At 40.0% G+C, this 12,856-nt stretch overlaps 1 long non-coding RNA gene across 1 annotated transcript; it reads left to right on the top strand.

Annotated features, from left to right (window-relative positions):
* Positions 1-10,609: 10,609 nt before the first annotated feature.
* On the top strand, positions 10,610-11,555 carry LOC130930822 (uncharacterized). Its single transcript, XR_009067111.1, has 3 exons — positions 10,610-10,707; positions 10,903-11,019; positions 11,256-11,555. It is a non-coding gene; the product is annotated as an uncharacterized LOC130930822 (long non-coding RNA).
* Positions 11,556-12,856: the final 1,301 nt, after the last annotated feature.

Raw genomic sequence — 12,856 nt, 5'->3', positions numbered from 1 at the left:
AGCCCGCTGCACGGTGGTCTGTCATTTTGCTCTGTCGTCCAGCGCCTGGCATTCCAGGCGTCCTCTCGGTTGTTTTGTTTGGTCGTCGGCCGCCGGGCATACTGCCGCCAGCGCTCCGACCGTGCTGCCCGGCCTTTCATTGCTGTTGAATCGGGTTGCGGGTCTTTACAAAATGCTTTAAAATGGGTTTGGAGCCTTGTTTTTTGTTTCTCAGATAGATCGCAAGCTATAGATTCTTCTTGTAAAAAAAAAAATCGCAAAAGACGTATAAATACGTTTTTGGGACAATGAAGCATTTCAAAATAGAACATATTTATACGTTTCTGGGAGCAAATGAGTTAAAAGCCAGTGGACGCCGCCACCTCATCGCCCGATCAACTTGTCAGGTTCTTCCGTCAGTTCCCTCTCACGTTCTTTGATCATTCGATCTGATTACCCGTCAATGACTTATTTTTTGCTCTCGCCCCAGGACCTGTTTTATGCGCGCCACTTGTCCCAGTCTACACCTGCCTTCTTCTGAGCCTCATCGTCTCACGTCGGCTCAACTACCCCAAGCAGAACGATCCACATCTGGCCTCTGCCTTGCTTCTCGACCCAGTCACGTTCTGTCTTGTGTGGTCGCTAATAAAATATTACTCGTAACAACCCTAGTTTGTCTGCTCTGTGATCCCCTCCTTTTCACGCACCCTAACACCTCTGCTGTGGACGCTTTCAGAGTTTGCCACAAAACCCTCAGTGCCGCCGGGAACGCACCCTCTCATAGGGTGTCAGAATAGGCACCTTTCAAACTAAATTTTTTAAGACCACTTGATTAGAACACTGTGATATGTTAGAACACCAGCGTGATCATAAGATTCGACTGCGGGCTTGTGTGTGGTCATGGGACTGTATTGTTCAAAAGGAAAAAAAGTAATGACTAGTGCAGCCCAAAGTGGCGGAGTAAGAAGTATGTAAGAATAAGTATGGCAGGGTAATACTACTCTTAGAAGTACATTTTTCTCCAAAAGTTATTCAAGTACATGTAATGTGTTACTACCCACCTCTGGATTAATAATGAAATAATAATGTGGCCCTTGAATAATTTAGTACAAAATGTTCAATGTATGCAACAATGACTGTTAACAAAACATGGAACAGAATAGAATTGACTTCAAGTGACTAAAGCCTTTGTCGTCACCCTGCATAATTAGTGCATAGTAAACAGCATTTTCCTGCCATGGAGACATTGCATTCTTAATCAGACCACACTGGCAGCTTCAACCTTGACCTTTGTGTTGCTCCACTTGGTACCCAGCTTGTAACTGTCAACACCATCCATCACTGGCCAATCAGAGCCAGGGCTGGGGGCCAGTACCCCTGCTGTACTGTGAAATTGTGGCATGTGATCCTTAATGTAGACAAGACATTGACACAATACATCAAGCTTCAGTGGGGGGCTCCTCTGAGCTAGTCTATTAGCCTCCTGCCGAGCCCCTAGCTGCCTGGACGTATTCCTGGGGATAAATACAAATAATAGTGCAAAATCTGGACGTCTCAAAGACTGGCCTTAGACGCACTCCAGCCTGATGTCAATCAAAACCTATTTAGTCTAGGCAGCCGCCAAGTTGAACAAACTTATGAAATTTGCATGACAAAGAAAATATTTCTTCATAGGATGGAATCCTCACTTCAAATTAAGGGGCTCTTCACAAGTTTCCATTAATGCCAGCAGCACTTTGGAAAAGGTAAATTGCAGTTAATGACATACAACTGAAAAACCTTTGAAAATCACAGCATTATTTTAGATACTACCTAACCTAACGGACAACTCGGCCAAAAGGCCAAACTCCGCGCATTCACCTTAGTTTTAACCCCTTGTATTGACTCCATTTTAAAAGCTGGAAAAAGGCTTCAAAACACAAGTTGACAATTTATTCCTGTCATATTTGTATGTGTTCTCAGTTCTTTTTTCTTTATGCAGCACCTGATTGAGCCAGATTGGCAGGGTAATGCGACACACCTGTGCTTGATTAGGAAAGCTCAGTATTTAAGGAAGCCTGTCACCATCTGCAAGTGTCGGACTATTGCTTGCTATTTGCCTTGCTTACTGCCTGTGTGTTCATCGTCATCCTTCGAGCTTCCCGACGTTCTACGGTCGTATTCTGGTTTGGTCATCTTTACTTTAGTGCTCTTTTGGACTTTGTAGTTAGATTCTAGTACTCTTATATCCATGCATTCTAGCGTGCTCTCTTAGTTGTACTTTGTTAAACTCGTGTTTGTTAGCGTGCTCTCTTAGTTGTACTGTACTCTGTTAAACTCGCGTTTGTTGGCGTGCTCTCTTAGCTGTACTTTGTTATACTCGCGTTTACTGGCGTGCTCTATCAGTTGTACTTTGTTATACTCGCATTTTTGGCATGCTCCCTTTGTTGTAGTTATTAAATACAAACATTCGCTCTACCTGATCTCCTGGTCTGTGTTTGGATCCACATCAACGGCTTGCCGTTCATAACAATTCCAAGTCGACAGAAATCATGCGGCAAGGCAAAACAGCAAAGAAACCCAGGCGAAGAGGAAGGCTGGATCCAGAGTTGCCATATCACAGGTCAACAAAAGATTCCCGAGGAAAGACGGCACTAGCTAAAGAATTCAGCCTTTTGAAGGCTCTGGCGAGGCGGGCTGTGGTCTGGGAGAAAAGTGTGTTTGGGTGTTGTTTAGGGTAATTTATTGTTGCAGGTTTGGCCGATGAGTCCACGCGTCACTGTTGCCAAGGCAACCAGAGTTGGAGATTTTGTAAGCCTCAGTGCAAAAGGAGCGCTGAGTGTTCAAGTTCTCAGCCGTATAGTCTGTTTGTTTTCAGGTGTTCCTTGTGGCAAGACAGGATGTCCCGCCATTGCTCTGGACTGTCCATTGTTGGCCCCCAGAAGAGCTGATGGCGGGATTTGGTGGTCCAGACGTGGGCTTGTAGATAGATGTCTTGGCCATCACCTGCTTTTCTTGCTCCGTCAGCGTCAATCTCGCTCAGTCAGCTGCATGGCACGCACATTGGGCTTCTGTAGTCAGCAGGAATCCTGTATCTGTTACGCCCTTATCTGCCTGTTGTCTTGGCGCTGCAAAGTCCAATCACTCCGAGTCCAACTGCTCATAATATCAAATATATTCTACTTGCTTTCTTAAGCTATGATTTAAATCTAGTTTTTTTTATATTGGGTGTGTTTGAGTAATACAAACACTCAAACCGTAAATATGGCAAAGGATGCTATTCCCTTAAAAAATAAAATAAATAAAAACAACATTTTGAAATAAATACCATTTTGATAAATAACAAATTGTTTAATATGACCCTTTAATTGTAAAATAAGGTAATATTACTATAAAAAATATTTTACTAGATAAAAGCGCTTTTCTCAAAGTTAATTTTTATTTCATTAGAACTTTTTTCACAATGGCCTTTTAATTTCATAAGGTCATTTTTCAGCACAAAGAGATTTTACAAGATAAAAAGCATCTTTCACAAAGTAACTTTTTTCATCATGTCTTTTTCCACACTGGCCTTTATACTGTATTTCATAATGTCGTTTTTCAGCACAGTGAATTGCCTTCCGTGAATCAAATAAATGTTAGTTAGTTAAATGATTGGGTGGATAGCTGCGTTAGCATTTGGTTGTGTCGACGAACTGTTAGGTAAACTTCCAGAAAGCATCTCATCATAAACACACTGCTGCTGAAATCCTCGCTCGGGCTGAAGTAAATGCCTTTCATTACTATATCACACCGAGTCGCAATTTCTCTGAGTAACTCGAAATAATATTATAATAACATTTTCTTATTTTACAATTTAAAGGCAATATTACACAATTTGTCAGTTATTTATCAAAATTGCATCCATTTTAAAATGTTATTTTTATATATTTTATTTTGACCTGTTTGGGATTCCATAGTCAATAGCTAATCAGACGTGCATTTAAGGGGAAAAAAAAGGGGGAAAAATGGACCAGCTCATTCAGCAAGTAAAAAGTCTAAAATGAAAATAATTCACTTAATAATGGTAAGGTCAGTTCTTTCCTTACAACATATGGGAAGACAATCTAAAATACCTATAAAACTGAACTCTTTATATAATGGAAGTTAGGTTGCTTAAAAATTGGTGGGGACAATTTGAGCATCCTGAAAAGTTGGGAGTCGTATGTCCCTACCATCCCTATGCAAACCTACTGGTACACTCTTGGTCTGAACAGTTTTAATATACAGTATCACATGGGAGTTTCATAGACTCCCATTGTGGTTTCTCATAATGTTTTGTTTTTAGAAGAAAGCAGCAAGCAGGAAACGGTTATGGGAGGACAGAAAGGAAGGAAGCAGAAAATCACACCATTAATAATTCTGTGTAAAGAATGAAATGCGTAAGAGGGGAAAAGTGGAGACTGTTGTAAGAGGCATCATTTTAGTTCTGAAACTGTACAACCAAAAAGCTTGTTTTGGCACCTTTTATATTATTTATTATTGGCATGTATGTTTGATCAGTTTCAACCATTTTGAACACAGTTTTTCACAATATTAACTTGTTAATGAAAGCTTGATGTATAACTAAATTTCATACAATTTTCTTCATGCCTGTGTGCATGATCCTAACTATAAAGTACACGTTCTTCAGTTGAGCACAAGACAGAACATTGACCTCTCTTATTTTTCATACATGTGACAACCCGAGCAACATTGGGCTAAAATAAATAGCAAGAAGCAGAATCACTTAATAGAAGTAGCAAGTAAAAGGTAGCCTTGATAGCAGCAGAAGAGAGTCACATTGAAATGGAAGAATTTCTATTTTCTGTTGGCACCTCTGTTCACAAACTGAACTAGGTATTCAAACGCGTTCATTCTGAGAATCTCAGATTTGCATAACCTAGACAGAAGCACTCAAGTGATTGAATTGCGCTATGAAAAAAGGACATGGAAAAAAATTTCCAAACAAATTAGGAGCACATTTTTTTAAACCAAGGTAATTACGAATTAACCTTAACTTCCAGTATGACAAGCCTTTTAAATGCTCTTCATCACAAGGAATTTTAATGTTTTGGACTCTTTTGGAATGCAAACGTTAAAGACAAATGTGAAAACATTTCCTGCCTGTAGAGATACTATTGACTACATTGTTGAATGGCATTACAAAATTTATTATTGAGACCAGGGCTTAATAACGCATTCTTTTAACCTTGTGAGTGCAGTTTTAGGAAGCTATTCAGTTCAGGTTCTCAGTTCTCAAAGCAAAATGCGTAACAGGCTTGGAGGAGGTTGTGTAGATGGACTTGTTGCAAACACTTTTATCAGCTCACTTCTTATAGATAGGATGGCCAGACAATGTGATGAGAGAGATGGATGTCTCAGTGCTCTAGTGTCTGGATCAGAGGTGCCCATTATGTCGATTACAATCAACTGGTAGATCTCAAAGATAGTCCCTGGTGATCATGTTGTCATTTTGGGGTGAGGCGGTCGCTAGTTCTTCCTCACCATTCAATTTCTCTTTTGATTAACATACAGGTAAACCAGTCAAGCTTTAGTGGAGGATCCAATGTCAGAACCCCTATAGCCTATGGACAAGTTTCCGAGGTAGTTCTGCTTTACTTCTGCATTTCTTCTAGTGACTTCCATTTTACACTTTCTCCAACCCAAACAACAGTGGAGCTGGTGTGGCATTACTCATCAAAATCCCTCCAAAAAGACAATTTGGAAATGCCGCATGCATCTACCATCGACATGGGAGGACAAAATGAAGAAATGGCTAGCATAGCCATACAGTCGGCTCCACCTTGATTTTTATGCATCACACACCAAGGTTGTGGGATGGATGGGGCCTGTTGGGGGGGTGACATCACGGTTACCTCCTCACGACACGCCCCGCCATTCCTGCACTACTTTTAACGCACCACACACATCATACTCCACGGGGGAGCTCCGGCAAGGGGCGGTGGGACGGGCGGCTGGGTTGAACCTCCATTAAGCGGTCCCACTGCCCCAAGCCGAGGTCTCCTATTTTAATGCATACACTGCACGACCCTCCCCATACAATCCCATCACGGTGCTGGGTAATGGCTGCCAGTCGGGGACCTGGCAGCCACAGTAATAGGGTGGTAGGTGGGTTCCACTTTTTTTTATGGCGCGGCTCACGGGGCGTGGCCTCCTCTCTGCCTGGGCTGCCAGCCGCGGGATTGGGGGAGGTCGGGGCTTCGATCTCGTGTCGCCCCGCGGCAGTCCCTCGGTGCTCTCCTCCTTTCGCCCTCCTCTCTCTTCTCTGCCTGGGTATCCGCCCCGCACTCCGGCACGGGACGCTGGCTGGATGCCGGTGGGTCGGCTGGATGTTGCCTGCTCTGGATTTCGCTGAGCTGCGGGAGGAGGAATGGGCTGGCATGTCGATGTACGTTGAATGATCACAACGGATGTATGTCATACTCCTATGAGATACATTAAACTGTTCAGATCAATCGGACACTCAGCTCTCCAGTCTCCGCGGCAAGCAGCTGAACAGGACAGGTTAAAAACAAACGGCTACCAAAATAGTTTTGTATTTTATTGATTTAATGGCAGTGGATGGAAACGCAATCAGGGACCTGAAAATCTCCGAAGCATCCAGTTGAATGTGTCCTAATACATTAATATGGGAATTTTGTGTTCACGAAGGCCGATGTGGAACCAAAATAGTGCCACCAAAAAGCAATAACAGGTACAATTATGTTCAATTTGACGACAATTCTGGGTGTTGCATCACAGCCGAGACGTCACTAGCTTTGCATTAGCTTCAACGATAAAGAAATGGAAAACAAACAATCATCTACTACAAGTCATACACAGGCTTTGGGCCCAAAATGCATAAATTCAAGTGTTACATTTTTTTGTTTGTTTGTTTAAAGGTGAAAACCGCACCTACGTTGATGGACATTTACAGTGTATCAAAAGTGAGTACACGCCCCGGGGCCGGCATATCAATCTAAACACCATGTTAACACAGGCTGCACAGATTGTTAATTTTGTCCACGAACGATCACCGAAGTGATAACAACAAACATGGAATCTTTTAGGTGGATCCTTGAGGGTTTTCTGGGGGCCATTCCATTAGGGATGGGATGCGCACTGGCTCAGACGTTAATATTTGATGAGTTCTGTTAAAACTTCCCCATTTAGACATCCAGATTATTTTTCAGTATCCAACTCATACTGCAAATTTAAATTGGACTATTTTCTAACATCGGCCGATTAACAAAGAAAATAAGCCGATTAAAAAAAAAGGATTTTGATCTGGCATCTGTGGCCACTGCTGACGGTAGGACCCCGGAAGGACCATGCAGGCTTGAAGGCAGGCTGCCACAGAAGCTTCAGGCTTGCCTGTTTTGCAAATATTGTAACATTTAGTTTTTTATCTTGCATGAGAGAGTGTGCAATGTTGCTTAACTTGCTTTAGTATTTAAATGTGTTTACTGAGTGATCCTCACACTCTAAATGTAACGTTAGTGTAGCATTTACATTAGCATTAGCTTCAGCATGGTGAGCTTCCTCTTAAACTGTCGCTCTCACTTGTTTACATCTCGTCGTGACGTCCTAGTGGGTTTAAATATTTGAAAATAATGTACACTTCTTGCTGAATGTCTATAATCATAAAAAGAAGTGCTGTGCTAGTTGGTTTGGTAGCACTAGGCCGAATTAATCCTTTAAAAGCCGTTTCAAACTAGCGGCAGCCTAGTGCATAGGGTTTAGCGGCAACCCATTCATTGTGTATGTGGGAGGGGACTTCTCGGTGAAAGTGAACGGTGGCGGTCGTTTTGGATGGATTGGAAATTCTTGAGTGAATGTTCGCCCAGGTACGTGGCCCAAAAGAGACTTGGTTTATTTTCATACCGCCGCCATGCTGACGTCAACAATGCATCCAATAGCAGAGAGGCAGGCCTACTTATATTTGCTATCAGGCTGTTTCGGGGGACGGATATACGCAAGACACGCCGACGAAACCTTGATAAATGCGCTTTTTAAAAGTTTCGGGACCTCTGGGACACTCGAAAAATCTCGAGATACTTAAATTTTACACGTAGTTCGCTCAAAGATGCCTTATCACTATCAAGTTTCAACACGATCGGTCCACGAACAAAGGAGTAAGACTTCAAAGATACACAACCTTTGAACAACAACAACCTTTGCAAATACAATTGACATCAATGCACACCATCGATCTCTTGGTTGCCATTACACAGAAGGATTCAGTTCTCTCGTAGTACAACATCACATCCTCAGTTGATATCTTAGCTCAATCCAGCCGAGTTATACAGGCATTTTTAAGCTCCTGAGACATCTCGGGTAGACTTCCATAGTCGAGTACATAACAAAAAGAATATGATCGGACGTAGGTGTCTTATACATAATCTCCATAGGTCTCTAAATAGCATGAGCATCAGCGATAGAATGCAGTACCAAGCCATAATGTACAGTAATGTGTGAGTCAGGCCTCGTTCAGGCGAGGGTAACGATCTGCAGGTAGAAACTTGTGGCTGGATTGTATAAGAGATTGTTATCGTTACAGAACTGCAGCATATTTGGGGACGGCATTTGTGGCTTAGATGGCTAAAAGGCCCCAGACCTGAAATGTTTTCCTAGTCTGACCCTGTCTGATGCAACATTCATTTTTCAACCTAAATGTGCGAAGGTCAGCTAAAACTCATGAAAAAAAAGACCAACATTTATATTCATAATTAAGTTTAAGCAAACCAGTCCAGAGCTTGAGGGAAGCCTTTTACTTGCCTCATTTTGAGACTTGAAACTTAAGACTCGGTTGCTCTTCTAAATGGAAACTGTCCAAGCCTTCCACATTGGAAACCCATAACCAATCACCAGCATTTTCAGGTTCCAAACACCTGGTTATATATGTACTTATTTTATTCAGATTCAAATAGCCAAAAGTTGTATAAACAGCCGTGTATGCTATTACATTTCTGTCATTTAAACTGTGATTGTAGTGTAACATTTAAATTATTTTCACCATAGCTTACTTCAAGTTGCAGTTCTAAAGATGCTATGTAATTCATTTATTCAAATAAATACACAGGTTTTAATTTTATGAATGAATTGTTATGCCTACAATGACACTGAGTGATAACTTTTCTGCAATGCTTTAATTGGGTACTAGAGACATACCACAATTGCTTCAAAGATTGAATCAAAATTGATTTAAAACTACACAATACCTTCTGATATTATTAACATTAATAGATCAAGTTAGAGAAACAGTTGAAATCATGGAGCCTGGATGCAATAAAATAACTTTTCAAAGTGACCAGGCAACATTATATGGAGGACCAAAGCTGCCAAAATTAAAAATAAAAGTAATTAAAAATAAATCAATAAAAGGCAAAATATAAACGACTATGAATACAAAATAAAAAATAGGATGCAAAAATTGAAAATAAATACAAAAAAATATATGGAAATAAATAGCTACTTAAATAAAAGTAGAAATAAAAACGAATATATATACAAAAATAAGAAATTACATTAAAAATGTAAGAATAAATACAAAAATAAATGTGGAAATAAATACAAAAATAAATATATTGACTGAAATAAATGTCAATGAATAAATAAAAGCGCTTTGCCTTATATTTACAGTGCCTTGCAAAAGTATTCGGCCCCCTTGAACCTTGCAACCTTTCGCCACATTTCAGGCTTCAAACATAAAGATATAAAATTTTAATTTTTTTGTCAAGAATCAACAACAACTGGGACACAATCATGAAGTGGAACAAAATTTATTGGATAATTTAAACTTTTTTAACAAATAAAAAACTGAAAAGTGGGGCGTGCAATATTATTCGGCCCCCTTGCGTTAATACTTTGTAGCGCCACCTTTTGCTCCAATTACAGCTGCAAGTCGCTTGGGGTATGTTTCTATCAGTTTTGCACATCGAGAGACTGACATTCTTGCCCATTCTTCCTTGCAAAACAGCTTCTTGATGGCTTGCACAGTGCTCCTTGAGATGTTTAAAGCTTGGGAAATCTTTTTGTATCCAAATCCGGCTTTAAACTTCTCCACAACAGTATCTCGGACCTGCCTGGTGCGTTCCTTGGTTTTCATAATGCTCTCTGCAATTTAAACAGAACCCTGAGACTATCACAGAGCAGGTGCATTTATACGGAGACTTGATTACACACATTTGGATTCTATTTATCATCATCGGTCATTTAGGACAACATTGGATCATTCAGAGATCCTCACTGAACTTCTGGAGTGAGTTTGCTGCACTGAAAGTAAAGGGGCCGAATAATATTGCACGCCCCACTTTTCAGTTTTTTATTTGTTAAAAAAGTTTAAATTACCCAATAAATGTTGTTCCACTTCACGATTGTGTCCCACTTGTTGTTGATTCTTGACAAAAAAATTAAATTTCATATCTTTATGTTAGAAGCCTGAAATGTGGCGAAAGGTTGCAAGATTCAAGGAGGCCGAATACTTTTGCAAGGCACTGTACTTATTTAATTGTCAGCACGACCGTGCAAGTGGAAATACTATTCAAATGAGGAGGCGTTCCTACGGGTGCAATGGGTTGAACTATTCGCTTATTGGTTGATCGACATTCTGAAATCTACTAGCCATGGTTGCCACCAAAGACGGGACTTTACAGTTAGCGATTTAGCCGACCTACATGGTGTGAAGTGAGAGAATGTCCACCGTTGAATGTCACAGCATGGTATAAGGTGAGTTTATATGTAAGTGGCATTTTTTAAAATGAAAACTTGGTTATTCGTATGGCATGCTGCACTCTCTATATATCTGACTACCACGGGTATCAAAGCTATTTGTAACTGCTCCAGTGTAGCTTAGCAGAAGTTACAACTAAGTTCTCATGATAGCAAACGATATTCCTGCTCACCATGTAACGTTGTTTTTAGAGTTTCTGACCTGAATAATTCCACTGACATCGCAACGTTGGATGCTGGATGATTACAGAGATCCCAGGATCTCCTCAAAATTCTGGGTTCAAAATGATGCAAGGACAAAGGTTCAAAGTAAGTGACTGTCATTAACTAATTTGACTTGGACTATAGTTTTCACTCATTCAAATGAAGTGTCAAGAGGAAATATTTGTTTAAAAAATACCAAACAAGCTGAATCATGATTTTGCCATGAGGGTTAAACCATTTTGTTAATTCAAGTCCTGTTTAAACTCTAGAAATTACTTTTTCAGCTTTCCTGCAATGCAACTTTTTAAATTGCAACTTGTTTTCCTGTTTTTTCATGGAAGACTTCGTGTGCAAGAATCCATGCGACGTCTGGATCCACCGGGAATTGTCCGCACACTACAACTACAAACTGTTCGGCGTAGAAGATATTCTGTGCCAGCCCCCAACAGTCAAAGGCATATCTATGGCAACCATAAACTCATAAATTAAGGCTCTATGTTGGGGAACTAGGAAGGAAGTACAAAAATAAATTAAGACCATATTTTTTCACCCATTTTGGAAAGGTAAACCCGTATATAATATAAATATAAATATATAATATATATATAAAAAATATTTCATGCTTTTATTTTTTATTACGCGCTAGGAATCACTTTTGATTAGGAGTGCTTTCGCTGCCAGCCTCTCCCAGTCAAAATGGATTGGGTGTCAAGCACTGTCAATGGCAGCCAATGAGTTAAATGTTGATGTTTATGGCTTGCGAAAAAAAAAAACCCCTCAAGTTTAATGTCTCAAAAAAAAAAACAAAAAAAAAAAAAAAAATTAAAACATTGCAACACATCTTGTTATTGCAGAAATGTTGGTATAGTTTTAGTTGACACTTCTGGGAGATGATTGGATGAAATTTCACCCATCGAAATCAAATCATGAGGTATGGCATGCCCTCTTTGCTTGTTGGCTCTTTGAAAATGGTTTAACAAGTGCAACTTCAAAAAGGATCATGTAATGTTTCTCACACATAACATTAAAAATAACCAATAAAAGCATGACATATCCCCCGACAAAAAAATTTCACTTTGTTCTGGTACTTGAGTAAAAATGAGCTTAGATTTGGTTTTTTTTGCCCAGCAGAAAAAAATGCACGACTGAACGGGTTAAGTCTAATGTCAAAAATTCAGAACTTCCACTTTAAGGTTATGTGTAAAACGGCCTAAAAGTAACAACTGAGTGTCACCCTTTCCATTTTGCAGTCTTGTCCATTGTCCTCAACCATTTTTTCTCCCTTCTTAATAAAATTATAAAAATAAACACTTTCACAGTCTAGGCACATACAGGTTAAGCTAATCAATAAATTTGCCATAAAGGATGTGTGCATGTTTAGTTATATTTCAGGACTAGTTGGTTCAACTTTACATTACATATTTGGAGTTTTATGTGATGGTAGGTGTCAGTCCCTGAAGTGCAGCTGCAACAAGCCTCGACTCCTGAAGAAATTCAGCAGGTGTCAGAATTTTCTAATTTATTGAATGTTTACAGCGAGACTATCCATCCTGCATCAGATATTTGGACTTGTTTGAAATGACAGCATAGCATGTTGGTTGTGGTTGATGTGACAGTACCTCACCAGTGTGCAGAAATAATAAAGGCAATGATTGTTTTTCTGCTAAGTAACATTTTATTGATGACCAGTGTAATACAATACAAATAATAAACAGGCAATTGATCTACAAAAAAGGACTTCCAGCACAACTAACTCGTTCATCAATGCAAAAAAAAAAAAAAAAATCCTGTCCGCTGGACACCAACATGAGCCACTTAAGGTCAGTAACTTTCTCCCCTAAAACTGGCCAGCTGCTCACCATCAGCATTCCCTGAAATGTAAATTGTCTTCGGGGAGCTTTAGGGTAAAAAAGCACGTAGATGAGTGAGGACGAGAGATGTC

Source organism: Corythoichthys intestinalis, chromosome 15 (assembly GCF_030265065.1).
Source record: "Corythoichthys intestinalis isolate RoL2023-P3 chromosome 15, ASM3026506v1, whole genome shotgun sequence".
NCBI lineage: Eukaryota > Metazoa > Chordata > Actinopteri > Syngnathiformes > Syngnathidae > Corythoichthys > Corythoichthys intestinalis.
The sequence above is the reverse complement of the archived record's forward strand: the minus strand, read 5'-3'. Positions and strand labels throughout refer to the sequence as shown.